The sequence below is a fragment of the Macaca thibetana genome, chromosome 1 (assembly GCF_024542745.1).
Source record: "Macaca thibetana thibetana isolate TM-01 chromosome 1, ASM2454274v1, whole genome shotgun sequence".
In the NCBI taxonomy this organism is placed as follows: domain Eukaryota; kingdom Metazoa; phylum Chordata; class Mammalia; order Primates; family Cercopithecidae; genus Macaca; species Macaca thibetana.
In genome coordinates this window covers 87,022,152-87,035,285 of record NC_065578.1, presented here as the reverse complement: position 1 = coordinate 87,035,285, position 13,134 = coordinate 87,022,152, and positions in this window count along the sequence as shown.

The window sequence follows — 13,134 nt, the reverse complement described above, 5'->3', positions numbered from 1 at the left end:
CCAGGTACTCCCAATGCCCCTTTCTGCTTGATTTTGTCTTTAGCTCTCATCAACATCTGACATAATTATTCTGTTCCACTCTCTCGGACTCTTTGCCATTTCTTGAACACAAGTTTTTCCCTCCTTTCGTATGTACTATTTCCTCTGCTTGAAAGATTCTTCTGCCAAATATCTATGGTTTGCTTGTTTTGGTCTTTCTTCAAATGTCACCTTTCCCATGGGATCTTCATTGATTATTATATTAGAAATTAAATATTCACTGGATGTAAAACATTATCCATATTATGTATGGACTTCAAAATACCTAAGTTTTATGTTTCCCTCTAGCACTCTATTTTGTGGAGGCAGAACATTTCTTAGGATTCAAGAAGTAACTATAGCAGCTGGGTGTGGTGGCTCACTCTTGTAACCCTAGCACTCTGGGAGGCCAAGGTGGGAGAATCCCTTCAGTCAAGGAGTTTGAAACCAGCCTAGGCAATAGAGTGAGACCTCATCTCACTTTAAAAATTGGCAGAGTATGGTGGTACGTGCCTGTAGTCTCATTCACTTGGGAGGCTGATTTGGGAGGATCACTTGAGCCCAGAAGGTCAAGGCTGCACGTCCTCAACACTGATTGTGCCATTATACTCTAGTATAGTGACAGAGCAAGACCCTGTCAAAAAGAAGAAGAAGAAGGAGAAGAAGAAGTAGAAGAAGCAGAAGGAGAAGGAGAAGGAGAAGAGGAAGAGGAAGAGGAGGAGGAGGAAGAATAAGAAGAAGAAGAAGAAGAAGAAGAAGAAGAAGAAGAAGAAGAAGAAGAAGAAGAAGAAGAAGAAGAAACCATATACCTAAAGATTTGAAGTTGATGTCACAAAGTCTATATGGAATAAAACTGAGAGCTCTTGGTACCCCTTGTCCCCCAAAAACTTCCGTAATCTTATTTGGCATACAATCCTATCAGCTGCACTGCCCAGCTTTCTGTCCCACAGCAAAGTAGAAAATGCAATGTAGTCAGAAAATATGTTTTTATAAGTCAGCACCCTGACAGGGGACAGGGACTAACTTATGTTTATTTTGCACTATGCATGAGACCCATCATTTAGTATTTATTATATTTCTGTTAAGTGGGTTATGGTGATCATTTTGCAGATGAAGAGATTGAAATTAGAGAGTAATTGATCCCAAAATCAAAAGCTGGAATTTGAATGCAACTTCCTCTTCCTCCCAAGACTACCTTTTTGCACTCACACTGTGCTGCTTCACTGTCAGCTGAAGTGACAACTGACGGTCCACCAGTAAGGGAAGAATATAACCTAGAGACAAATATTCAGAGACTGATAGGACCCCAGACCATGCTGCATACCACAGGGTTGAGGACATCATCTCTCGATAGCACACACAGTCATTAATGTTCATAATGATAAAACCAAGTCATCAAAAAAGATTAATTACATTCCATCCACTCTGTTTAAGAAGGCAGGGAAGTGTGAAATCCATTTTAGAAAGATTTCCATCAAAAATGATTAAAATTTTCAGCTATCCAGAATGATTCATTCCCTCGGGTTTCCACATAGCCAAATATGTAAATGAAAAAGCACAAATATTGCCCATTTCCCACAAAACAAAACAAATAAGCAAACCACACAGAAAAAGATACAGAAAGGACTCAACCGAACTGAAGACTGGATATTCCTACAGTGCATACTAGGATATATACTTAAGCTGATAAGCATTCATTTTTTATAGCCTCTATCTGTTCTCACTGGTCAGGTGTCCATTTGAATGATTGGTGCCCCGGTCAGAAAGATTTAATTATTTTGATTATTTATTCTGCTGTACAATATTTTAGGGATGGGTAAATATATTCCCCATAGTTCTGAGCACACAGTTGGAATGATTAAGACTGCTTCACTTGCAGACTTTCAAAATCCCAACTTTGCTTCAAATATGAAAGAGAGGTTATTTTGGCACTATAGAAGTGAAGCTGAACACTACTTTATTTGAATTTTAGTTATAAAAACAAGAGAGAAATGTATTCATCTCAGTGTAGTGCCTGGCGTGTGGTAAATATTCAATAAATGTTGGTTAAAAGAATCTTTTCTGTCCATCAGTAGAGTTAAAAAATTGTGTTAAATCATGATGCATCTAGGCAATGAAATGACATATTCTTATTTCAAATAATGATCTGACAAATGCTGACATGGTTTTTTTTTTTTTCACCTCTTTATCCTTATCTCCTAGAAGAATTCTTGGCATCTAATAAGCACTCAATAAATATTGATTGAAAGAATAAATGAATAAATGAAACATAAAATTAATGAACAAGTGGTAAAACTGTTTATTGATATAATTATATTGTAATATACTTTTGAGGGGATATGCATGTAACTGAATCAAGAAATGTCTAAAATGTTACACAGCACTTTGTTATTGGTAGTTATTCTGGTAAATGTAGGGGACTTATGAGAGATTCTCATGTGTCACTTTATTTATATAATATTTAAATGTTCACAACACACATATATTACTTTTATAATTAACAAAGTTTATGCCATAACTATCACAAAAAATATCTTACTACATCAGATAATCTGGAAGTTAGGTGTTCATTATAGAAGTAGAAAAATAAGATGATATTAGCTTCCCACAATGTAGAACATTGTACAGAATGAATGTGGATGGAGCCAGAAACAATCTCTCAGTATTAAAAAGCCTTAACTCAGCAGTGGGTAAAGAGGTGTGAAAAATTAACTGAAAAAGAAGCCATACAAAATATGGTTTCCTTTCAACAGAGAGGAGGATGGATGGAGAGTAACTGATTAATGGATATGGGGTTTCCTTTTGGGGTTTTGAAAATGTTTTGGAACTAGATAAAGGTGGTAGTTGCACAACATTATGAATGCCACTTAATTGTTCCCTTTAAAATGGTTAAATATATACATTTATATATTATAAATATAAATTTTTATGTTCATCTGGTAAATTATATATGTGTGTATGTTTGTATATACATGTGTGTGTGTATGCGTATATTTCCTCATATGTATATATGATGAAAATAAAACAAAGATAAATAAAGGCCCTAAAAGACATCCAGGCTGAGGATGGGGATACTCTTAACTGGGATAATTTGCAAAATAAAGAAGGGGCAAAGCCTGATTGTAATCATCAGATTCAGTTCTTAGCTAAATAAATTCTAGCATCTATGCTAACAGCAGATACCTTTCAATTGATATTCCCTCTTAGAGCAAGGTAACAAAGGAAAAAGCGTCAAATTCTAATACCAGCTAGATAGAGCACATGCTGCCATGCCAGGCAATGAGCTCCTCACCAGTAGACACCATATGTTCTCCATCTTTGTATCCTCAGCTCTCAGGGATGGTGCCTGACGTCATGGATAATTGATGTTGAATGAATAATAGTTTAACAATGGATCGATGCTGGAATGAAATGGCCCTTAGATCTAAGAATGGCTTCCTTTCTCTCAGGGCCTTCTACCCATCCAGACATCCAAGAAGTAATTAGAAAGCTTGTGGAAAGGCATATTCCTGGGCACTACCTCCAGATATTCTGGTTCAGTAAGTCTCAGGTAGGGCCTGGAAATCTGTTTGACAAAAGGTTCTCAAGTGCTTTGAGGCACGTGTTCTGTGGATCACAATTTTAGTAACCAGCTTTAACCTCCATCTCTTGATGTCAGCTGTCTTCCCTAATTTCTAGCAGAAATTGAAGCTCAAGGCTGGAGATGGACAAAGTCTTTTTCTACAAGGAAGTATGAAGTAAGTAGCCAGTTGGTGTTTTTCCATATGTGTGTATGTATATTTAATATAAGAAGAACATTGTAATAACCAGAACTGTCCAGAAAGCAAAAATGACTTGTGGTGTTATAAGCTTTAGAAACATTCACATGGTTGAAAAGCGCTCTCTCAGGGGTGTCATAATACATTCTCTTGCACGAAGACGGATTTCAATTGGTTGGCTCCTAGGATTCCTTCCAACTCAGACTCTGATTCTCTGATGAAATAGGTTGGGGGCAGAAGAGGCAGATAATGCATGTATATTTAACCACTTTGAAAAATGTGGATTTCTAGAAAAATGTGAAATATTGTTTTCATTATTCATGATTTGGGGGCAGTATCCAACATTTTTGGAAGGTTTCTGATCTTCATTTCTGTTTTCATGAGAATGTTTAATAAGAGAATATTATACACAAATAGATGAGTTTGGGAAATTTGAATTTTATTTGTAAAATATATCAGGTATTTTTTTTCAGGAACTATTTTGAGTTTAATTTTAATAATCTTATATTTTTCTGAGTTTGAAATGAATAAAGTCTAATAGTAGAAAATTTGTAAAATTCAGAGAAGTTAAAGAAGACAACAAAAGCTGTATTATCTTACTACTGAGAGGTAATTTCTATCAGCATTTTGAACTATTTCTCTTTCCCTCCCACCCAAATACACACATATACAAACACATTTTATGGTTGGCATTTTACTGTTATTTTGTATACTCCTTGAAAACATGTTCTTAATCAATAGCAAACTATTTCATTAACAAATGTATTAACGACAGCATAAAATGGCCATTATGTCAAGTTTGATATTGTCCGATAGAAAATCAGTTGGCAGAAACTCAGGAGTTCAGTTTTGCATCTTCAAACTGAAGCAAGCCAAACAAAACAAAACAAAATAACTGTTTTTTTATTTGATTCCTATCTTTGCAAATTTAGGTTATTTTCATTTTTCTATTATAATAAATATGTAGTGAAAGTGCTTGTACATGGAACATTGACTTACCTATATATCTTCAAGATGGATTCTCAGGTATGGCAATTGTGGTTTAAGCCCTGTGAACATCTGTAGACATTCAATGCACATTTTCAAAGGGCTTTACAGGAAGGTTTCATCAAATTATGCTTCCACTACCTAAGGATGAGATCTCTCTTGCTGCACGGTGGCCAGCGTTAAGTATTAACAAAAATAAAGCCGAACACTTTCCCACCAAACTTAATGGACAGAAATTTGAAATCTTGTTTTCACTTGTTGATTAACAGTTAAGTGAATACGTTTGCAGATTCATATACCTCATGTGTCTTTCTTCCTTTAATGTTCTGGGTTTTACTTCTATAGTTTTCCATTTCTTCACCTAAGGCACAACTGTGGTGAAGTTTCAACTTCAAAATTTTTCTTAATGTTTTGCAGAGAAAAAAAGGGAATTGAGAATGAAAATATTTTAAAGAAGATACAATTACCAAGTTATTTTAATGTTTTTATTATTGAAATTTAAAAACATTTGTGGCATTATGTGTTTCTTACAGAGCTATGAATGGTTACTTTTTTTCTTAAGGAAAACAATATGATGATAAATATGCGTGACTTTTTCAGCGGCATCACAAGAACTGTGCAGTAATAAATAAAAAATTTTCACTACCTGTTCCAACATTTTGTTTTCAATAAACCAAAAGATTCAGTCAGATAGAAGTAATTCCAGGTAATGTTCTATTTCTATAACTTAAAAAACAAGAACCCCAAATTTGACAAGGTTTCATCAACTTCTACAATAATCAGAATGTCCTATAGAGATTACTTATAAAATCATGACTTTATTATGTGATATTTGTTGCCACCTGACAGCTTTGGGACTTGTCCTTGAAACTACATTTCTTGTCTGGGTAACTACCAACAGGTTATTGGAGATGTCCAGCTTATGAATATGAGCCCATTCTACAAGGCATCGTACAGTTACAAAATTCTGAATTTCATGTACAGTGGTCCCCTTTATCCATGGTTTCACTTTTTGGAGCTTTAGTTACTCAAAGCCAAATATGGTCCAAAAATATTAAATTGAAAGTCCCAGAAATAAACAATTCATAGGTTCTAAATTGTGCACCGTTCCCAAAACTGATGAAATCTCATGCAGTCTGTCCCGCCCAGTTCTCCTTTTGTCCAGTGTATCCATGCGAGACATGCTACCTGCCCATTAGTCACTTAGTAGCCATCTAATCAGACTGTCGCCATATCTCAGTGCTTGTGTTCAAGTTCCCCTTATTTTATTAAATAATGGTTCCAAAGTGCAAGAGTAGTGATGCTGGCAATTTGGATATGCTAAAAAAGAAGCCATAAAGTGCTCTCTTGACTTTTCTAAAAGGTAAAAGTTCTCAATAAGGAAAGGAAAAAAAAAATCATATGCTGAGGTTGCTAAGATCCACAGTAAGAATGAATACTCTATGATACTGTAGACAGAAAAATAAATTTGTGTATAGTATATATAAGGCTGGGTACCGTCCTCAGTTTCAGGCATCCACTGGTGGTCTTGAAAAGTATCCCGTGAAGATAAGGGGATAGTAGGTTTCCTCAATTAAGCTTTGTCTTATAAAATAAAACATTAGTTATAATAAGTAACATAAATACAATCATGCGCCACGTAACAACATCAAGACAGACTACATATATGATGGTGGTCAGAACAATAGGCTACACCATATAGCCTATGAGTATAGTACGCTCTACCATCTAGGTTTGTGTAAGTATGCTCTATGATGTTCACACAAAAATGAAATTACCAAATGATGCCTTTCTCTTAACTCATGCTCTAGTTGTTAAGCGATACACAATTACACATGGGTAAATTTTAACATTTCCAAGTCCATTTGAACAAGAATACAATTTTGGAGCAAGATTTAAATGAACACAACTTCCTAGATACTGCATTTTCAATAAATTTTACCCTAATTTATTATATTGAAGCTACTTTGTTTTAGAAAATAAACTTCTTTCTTTCCTTTGTAATGCTTCAGGTGCCGAAAATTCTTTGGGTTATACTCCGTTTCCTAAAGGTAGCACTACAGTTTTCATTTAGCTTGAACCTTGTCATATGACCACTGGTACTCAGATTTCACTGCTTTGTGTCTTTTACTGTCTTGCACAAGGCAAAAAAAAACATGCTTTCTTCTCAATTATTTTTTTCTCCACTTTTCACGGAAGGATTTAAAATGACAAAGAACATGGGAAGTAAAAAAACGATTTCTACTAAACAATATTTTCCTATTATTTTTTACTCTTCTGTTAGTTTTTATATCAAAATGTATAGACTATGATTCAAAATGCACAAAATAATTGCTGCCACTTATTTTTTATGACTAGTCTAAACTTTCAGATCCCACTATCCCATTTGGATATTGGGGAGTACAAACTTAAACTTGGTAAGAAATCCCAGACTTGTGCATTTAAAACAAAGTATTTTGGATAAATATTCAGCCAATTTACAGTCTAGCTTCTTCTTAGTGATCTCCTCCCTTTCCTATTATTCAAGATGGTACCTGGATTCATGGAAAAGCTTTTGTGCCTTGCTTGCAAAAAGGAAGAAGGGTTTCAAGCTGTCCACATCTTTGCTGGTCTATGATCTGACAAAAGCAGTCTGGTCTCCTCCAGTCATTAGGCATCCGACACTAATGGCCACCAAATTGCTGATACGGCTTTTTGCCAGGGAGTAGTGGAGAGGGATAGGTATTGTGCTGTGGCTGAAATTTACATCTGGTGAACTTCAAGGAAATGTCTAGCTTAAGTTTCACTGGCCTACTCAGTTCTTCTTGATTGTGCATAATCTCTGGGCAGCTTCCTTTCATCTGCTCCTAGCCTCACCTTGTTGGTCCTGTTGAAGGTCCATTGTATCTCAATTCCGCCTTCCCGTGCCTCTTGGATCCATAACAGAACTTGTAGATCTCTTCCACACTGCCACTTTCTCTGCCTCAGCATGCCATGCTGCCCTTTCTCCTCCTTAAAGGTCGCCCCAGTGCCGATGTGAGTCACTCTGCGAAGACTCTTCTCAGGTATTCTCCGATTAATGACAGATCAGAAATTTCTAAAAACACCGTAGGTGATATGGCATGGTTATCATCATGCTGGCCTGAGGTATTTCTTCTCAGAGGTCTGTAACTTTTCTGAGCAACGCCACGAAACATCAAGTACTGAGAATTTTTCAAACCTATCTGAGTTTCAGACCCTACTTTTCTTCCCTTTTGCATTTTCCTGAGGGGAAAGCCAGGACACTCCATTTGAATTCTTACCTCATTTCCCTTGAATTCTTTCAGAACTGCTATCAGTACTATACCTTCTGTTTTCTTTTGGGTGAAGTTCATCTTTCCCTACATCAAGTTCTTTTTCTTCTTTACACTAAAAGCATATTTTCATACCTCGAAGGCTTAATCTGGATATATAAGAAGTTCTTGGAATTTAGAAATCTTTCTTTTCTTTTCTTTTCTTTTCCTTTCTTTTCTTTTCTTTTTTCTTTTCTTTTTTCTTTTTTGATGGAGTCTCACGCTGTCCCCCAGGCTGGAGTGCAGTGGTGCGACCTCGGCTCACTGCAACCTCTGCCTCCCACGTTCAAGTGATCCTCCCGCCTCAGCTTCCCAAGTAGCTGGGATTACAAGCGTGCTCCTGCACCCCTGGCTATTTATTTTTATTTTTTTTTTGTATTTTCAGTGGAGATGGGGTTTTGCCATGTTAGCCAGGCTGGTCTCAAACTCCTGACCTCAAGTTATCCGCCTGCCTCGGCCTCCCAAAGGCGTGAGCCACCACACCCAGCCAGAAAACTTCTTTCTGTTGCCACAAATCCTGATTCACAAGACTTTTGTCTTACTAAACACTGATTTATTTAAAAAAAAAAAAAAGACTTTCTAGAACAATGACTTTTTTCCTCTTTGTGTTCCTGCTTTAATAATCTAAATCCTGCCTGAGATAATGGATGCCTCTGGCTGAATAAGGGGAGGGTCAACTAATTTATTTCAAAAAATCTTATCCTTGTTATAGTCAAAACTGCTGATATTGATAAATTACTTTTATCTTTCAGTTATTTCCAAATTCATTTATTAGAGGAACCATTCCTTTTCTTGAGAAGCTACTTTTTAAAACAAAGTGTTTTAAAAGATATACTACAGTTTATCTTCAGTTACACAACAGCTTCCTTGTATTATTATCCTTAAGATTTCAATGAAAATCTGTTCATTTGTTTTTATTTCAATCCAATTCAACAAGCATCAGCTAATACTTTTTAAACTAGCCTCTAATTCTGTGTACCATATAGGGAAGAGAGGTTTATAACAGGAATAAACAAGGTCATAGCTCTTCAAATATAAGTAACAAAATGCATACTTTAAATAGTCAGAATAAAATGGAAGACTAATAAATGTGTCCACATGCATGTATTGCTTGAAATAGTTACTTGATAGATATTTATTGTTCTATATTATTTCTTGTACAGGTAAAAAGGTGTAGGTTATCTGAGCAACTTGCAAATAATATGTGTCAGGGAAGACTGTTCCAGGCAAGAAGAAAAACAACATGGAGAATGACTTGGAAAATAAGCATCGTAGTTTCAGAGGACAGCTCTGTTATGTTAAGCTTTAAATTGAATGAAGACTACAAGTTATTCTAGAAAAATGTATTTTTTCAGATACTTGTTCTTGGCATTGCCTTCCTTTTTCCCCCCACCCCCGTATTTTTCATAAAGCAAATGCTTTGTCATATTCTTCCTCTTCAGTGACTGATATTGGCTCATTCCACTGCTTCTGTTTGCTTGGTCACAGCTGTCCATGAGTCTGTCTTCTCCCCAGTGGTCTGACTAAGCGAGACTCATAGCTCATAACAGGCAGCACAAGGGTCAGCCCTGATGGGGCCGCACATTTCTGACTTTGGAATAAAGCCATTCTTGCTACTAGTGAGGCTTACAAGAGTTTGTTTTTCTTCTAATATTGCAGCTAAATTTCCATTGAAATAATAATAACTCAAAAAAGAGATGCTATTCTTTCATCTTTTCTTATTCCTTTCACTGCCAAATTTATTGGAAAAATGAGAATATGTGTACATTGCTAAAACTCTCTCTCAATCCACAACTCTACTGAAACTGCTTCCTTCAAGGTTTCAGTGGCCTAAAAAGACCCATCCCAATGACTTTTATTTCATTTTAATTCTCCTTGACCTCACAACCATCCTTGACACTTTAACCATATCCTCCTAAAATGTTTTTTGCCTTGGTTGATAGAATGTAGGACTCTTCTGATTTGCCTCCTATCTCTCCAGACTATTCTTTTTCTGCCTCCTCTTGCTTTCTAAATACAGCTATTTTCTAAGATTCTGTAATTATCTCCAGTGTTTCTCTCTTTGCATTCCCTCTGTAGGTAATTTTATGTACTTTGAGTATTATGTCTATGCAGACAACCCCTAAACATAAATACACACACACCACACCACACACACACACACACACACACACACACACATGCACACACAGCCCTCTCTCCAACTGACTTCTCCACTGGACTACAATCCAGAATTTCCAACTGTTTGCTGAACAATGCCAGTTAGGAGCTCCCATCAATCACTTTAATTTTAGCTTTAAATTCAAAGCTGAAGTCCCTGACACCCTTCTCACATCTCCTCCTCTGCACCTCCTGCGAATGCTTCTAGGAGTGTTGTGCTGGAGCTGGCTCACAGCAGCTTCTGAGGGCTCACGGTTTGCATCTCTCCCCAGCCCTGAAGTCAGCCATGTGAGGAGTATTTACACCACAGATAATGGCAGATGCTACAAATCAGGGTTTCTTTTCTTTTCTAAAGGCCAATTTTTGAACATTTTTCTAGCACACTGCTGAATACTGTCATACCACCCTCCTGGTCACCCTAAGTCTGAAACTGAAGAAGTAATTTTGGACAATTTTTTTTTCCTTCATGTCCTAAATCCATTCAATGTCAAATCCTTTAATTTTTAGATCAGTCCAAACCTTACCACCTCCATTACTTCTGGACTAATTCTTACCAGATTGCTCTCCAGTGCTTTCTTTATCACTAATCCACTGGGCACATGCTGGTAAATTAATCTTCTTAAGGACCAGCTCGGACTATAATCAAAGGTTTTCAGTGATTCTCCTTGCTGACCAAGGTTAAGAGTCAGTAATTTTCAGTAAAGATCAGCCATAATCTGGCTCCCAATCCCACTGTAGCCTGTCTCTAGGTGTTCCTGTCACAGACCGCAGAATCCTGAGCTCCTAGCTTGTACCTGAATCATAAATAGTACTTTGTAAAATTTGGAGGATGAAACTTTTCAACTGACTAAATAGAGGCCTTTTTGATTCTGTGTCTATTTTTTTTTCCTGGATCCCCCTCCTTTGTCACTTCCACACACCTAAATCTTACCTATATGTTAAATCTCAGCCCAAAGCCAACTTCTTCTGTCAAAATACCTTTTTTCATCTTCTGAGGACCCATCCTACAGTGTTTACTTTCATAGTAGGATTTATTATTTATTATTCTCTGTCTTTTATTAAGATTTCCGGTGAATATGCTATATTCCATTTAAAACAAATGGGCTAGGGCATAATGAATTTCTTCTTGCATCTAATGGTCATGCAATCAAAACGTGTTGACTCGTTTGATATGGAGAACACCTGAGATTTATATAGCACATTTCCTTTCAAAATTGCCTAGTAGCCTCTCATTTTTTCACATGTTATAATGAAGGAAGAAATGAGACATTTTCTCTGATTTGTAATATTACTCATTGAGAAATTGAGAACTACTGCTAAGATTAGGTTTATCTCTGGATCTTCACATTTCCCACCTCTGCAACATTATTGATGACTGTGCATGCTCTTGCTCTTTACATTCTAGGCAGAGTTTATATGGCTGGATGACTGTTTCTCTGGATATTAAAGGGAAGATATGTAGGGGTATTTAGACTATAAACTCGATGAGGACAGAGCCCAAGTCTGTCTTATTCTCAAAAAAAAACCCAACACCCAGTTTGGCTCAACATTATTTCATTAAATCAATAAACCACACCGCCTGTGTTTTTATCAACACTGTAGACAGAAAGATGGGCACTGTTCCTACTATTATTTTGCAAGTTTATAGTAGTCACCCTTTATCCATGGGGAACACATTCCAAGACCCCCAGTAGATGCCTGAAATTGCAAATAGTACCAAACTTTATATATACTATGCTTTTTCTTATGCATACATACCTACGATAAAGTTTAATTTATAAATTAGGTACAGTAAGAGATGACCAACAATAACACGAATAAAATAGAACAATTATAGCAATATATTGTAATAAAAGTTATGTGACTGTGAATGTGACTATTCAAAATATCTTATTGTATTGTACTTACCTATTTTCAGACCATGGTTGACCAAGGGTAACTGAAACCATGGGAAGTGAAACCGCGGATAAGGGGAGACGTCTGTATTTTCAAAAGTTTGTTTTTCCAAGTTACAAGATCACTGTGTGGTAGATTAATAACTTTTTCCCCAAGGGTTTTATTGGTTTATTTATTTATGGGCTTTGCTTGGCAGATAGCATCAGCAACTGAGCACAAAGAAAGAGTAATTGGGCACTGTTTTAAAATTTACTGATGACCTCTTAGAGCAGTAATACTTTAACATGGGCAGTTTGAGTAACTTCCTTAAATTTGTTTTATCCTTGTTTATCTATTACATGATGGCTGACATCCTTAAGTCCTTAAGTACATAAGGTTACAGCTAGTGACCATTGAATATATTCGCCTTGTTCTAAATAGACTTACTTTGTTCTAATTCTAGAGAGTTTTGGTTGTGGGTGTTTTTTGTTTTTTGTTTTCTCCTATTTTTGTTTGTTTTTAAACATTGGTCGGAGAGATTTCTCTGTTGTTTTACTCTCTGATCCGGAAATAGCTCCACTAGCAAAAACTAAATATCTCTTCAAAATGTATGTACACAGACTGGTTGACAATACCATTGTTAAACCATAGGACAGATACTGTAATTTAAGGAATATCACCATAAGCTAAAATGCAAAATGAGAAAAAGGCATTTCTGAATCCCATGAAGGTTATAGATAACACGTCAGGGCTTAAACAGAATTGGTGAACTAACTGTTAATATTTCCTTTATATCTACTAGTATATATTGCTTTGCTTCTCTCAAAGAAGCATATTTTCATTAAATATTAGTATTTTGTCTGCAGTTGATAGCTTTAATTTTTGTTACACTACATTCCTCACTGCAATACTTATGATGAAATCCCTGGGTCTACTAAATATACCTCTCTCATGTTAGGTTTTAATGTGCTGTATGCTTCTTGTATAGCTAACAATTATTGGATTTGGGCTTACAAAAGCCTTTT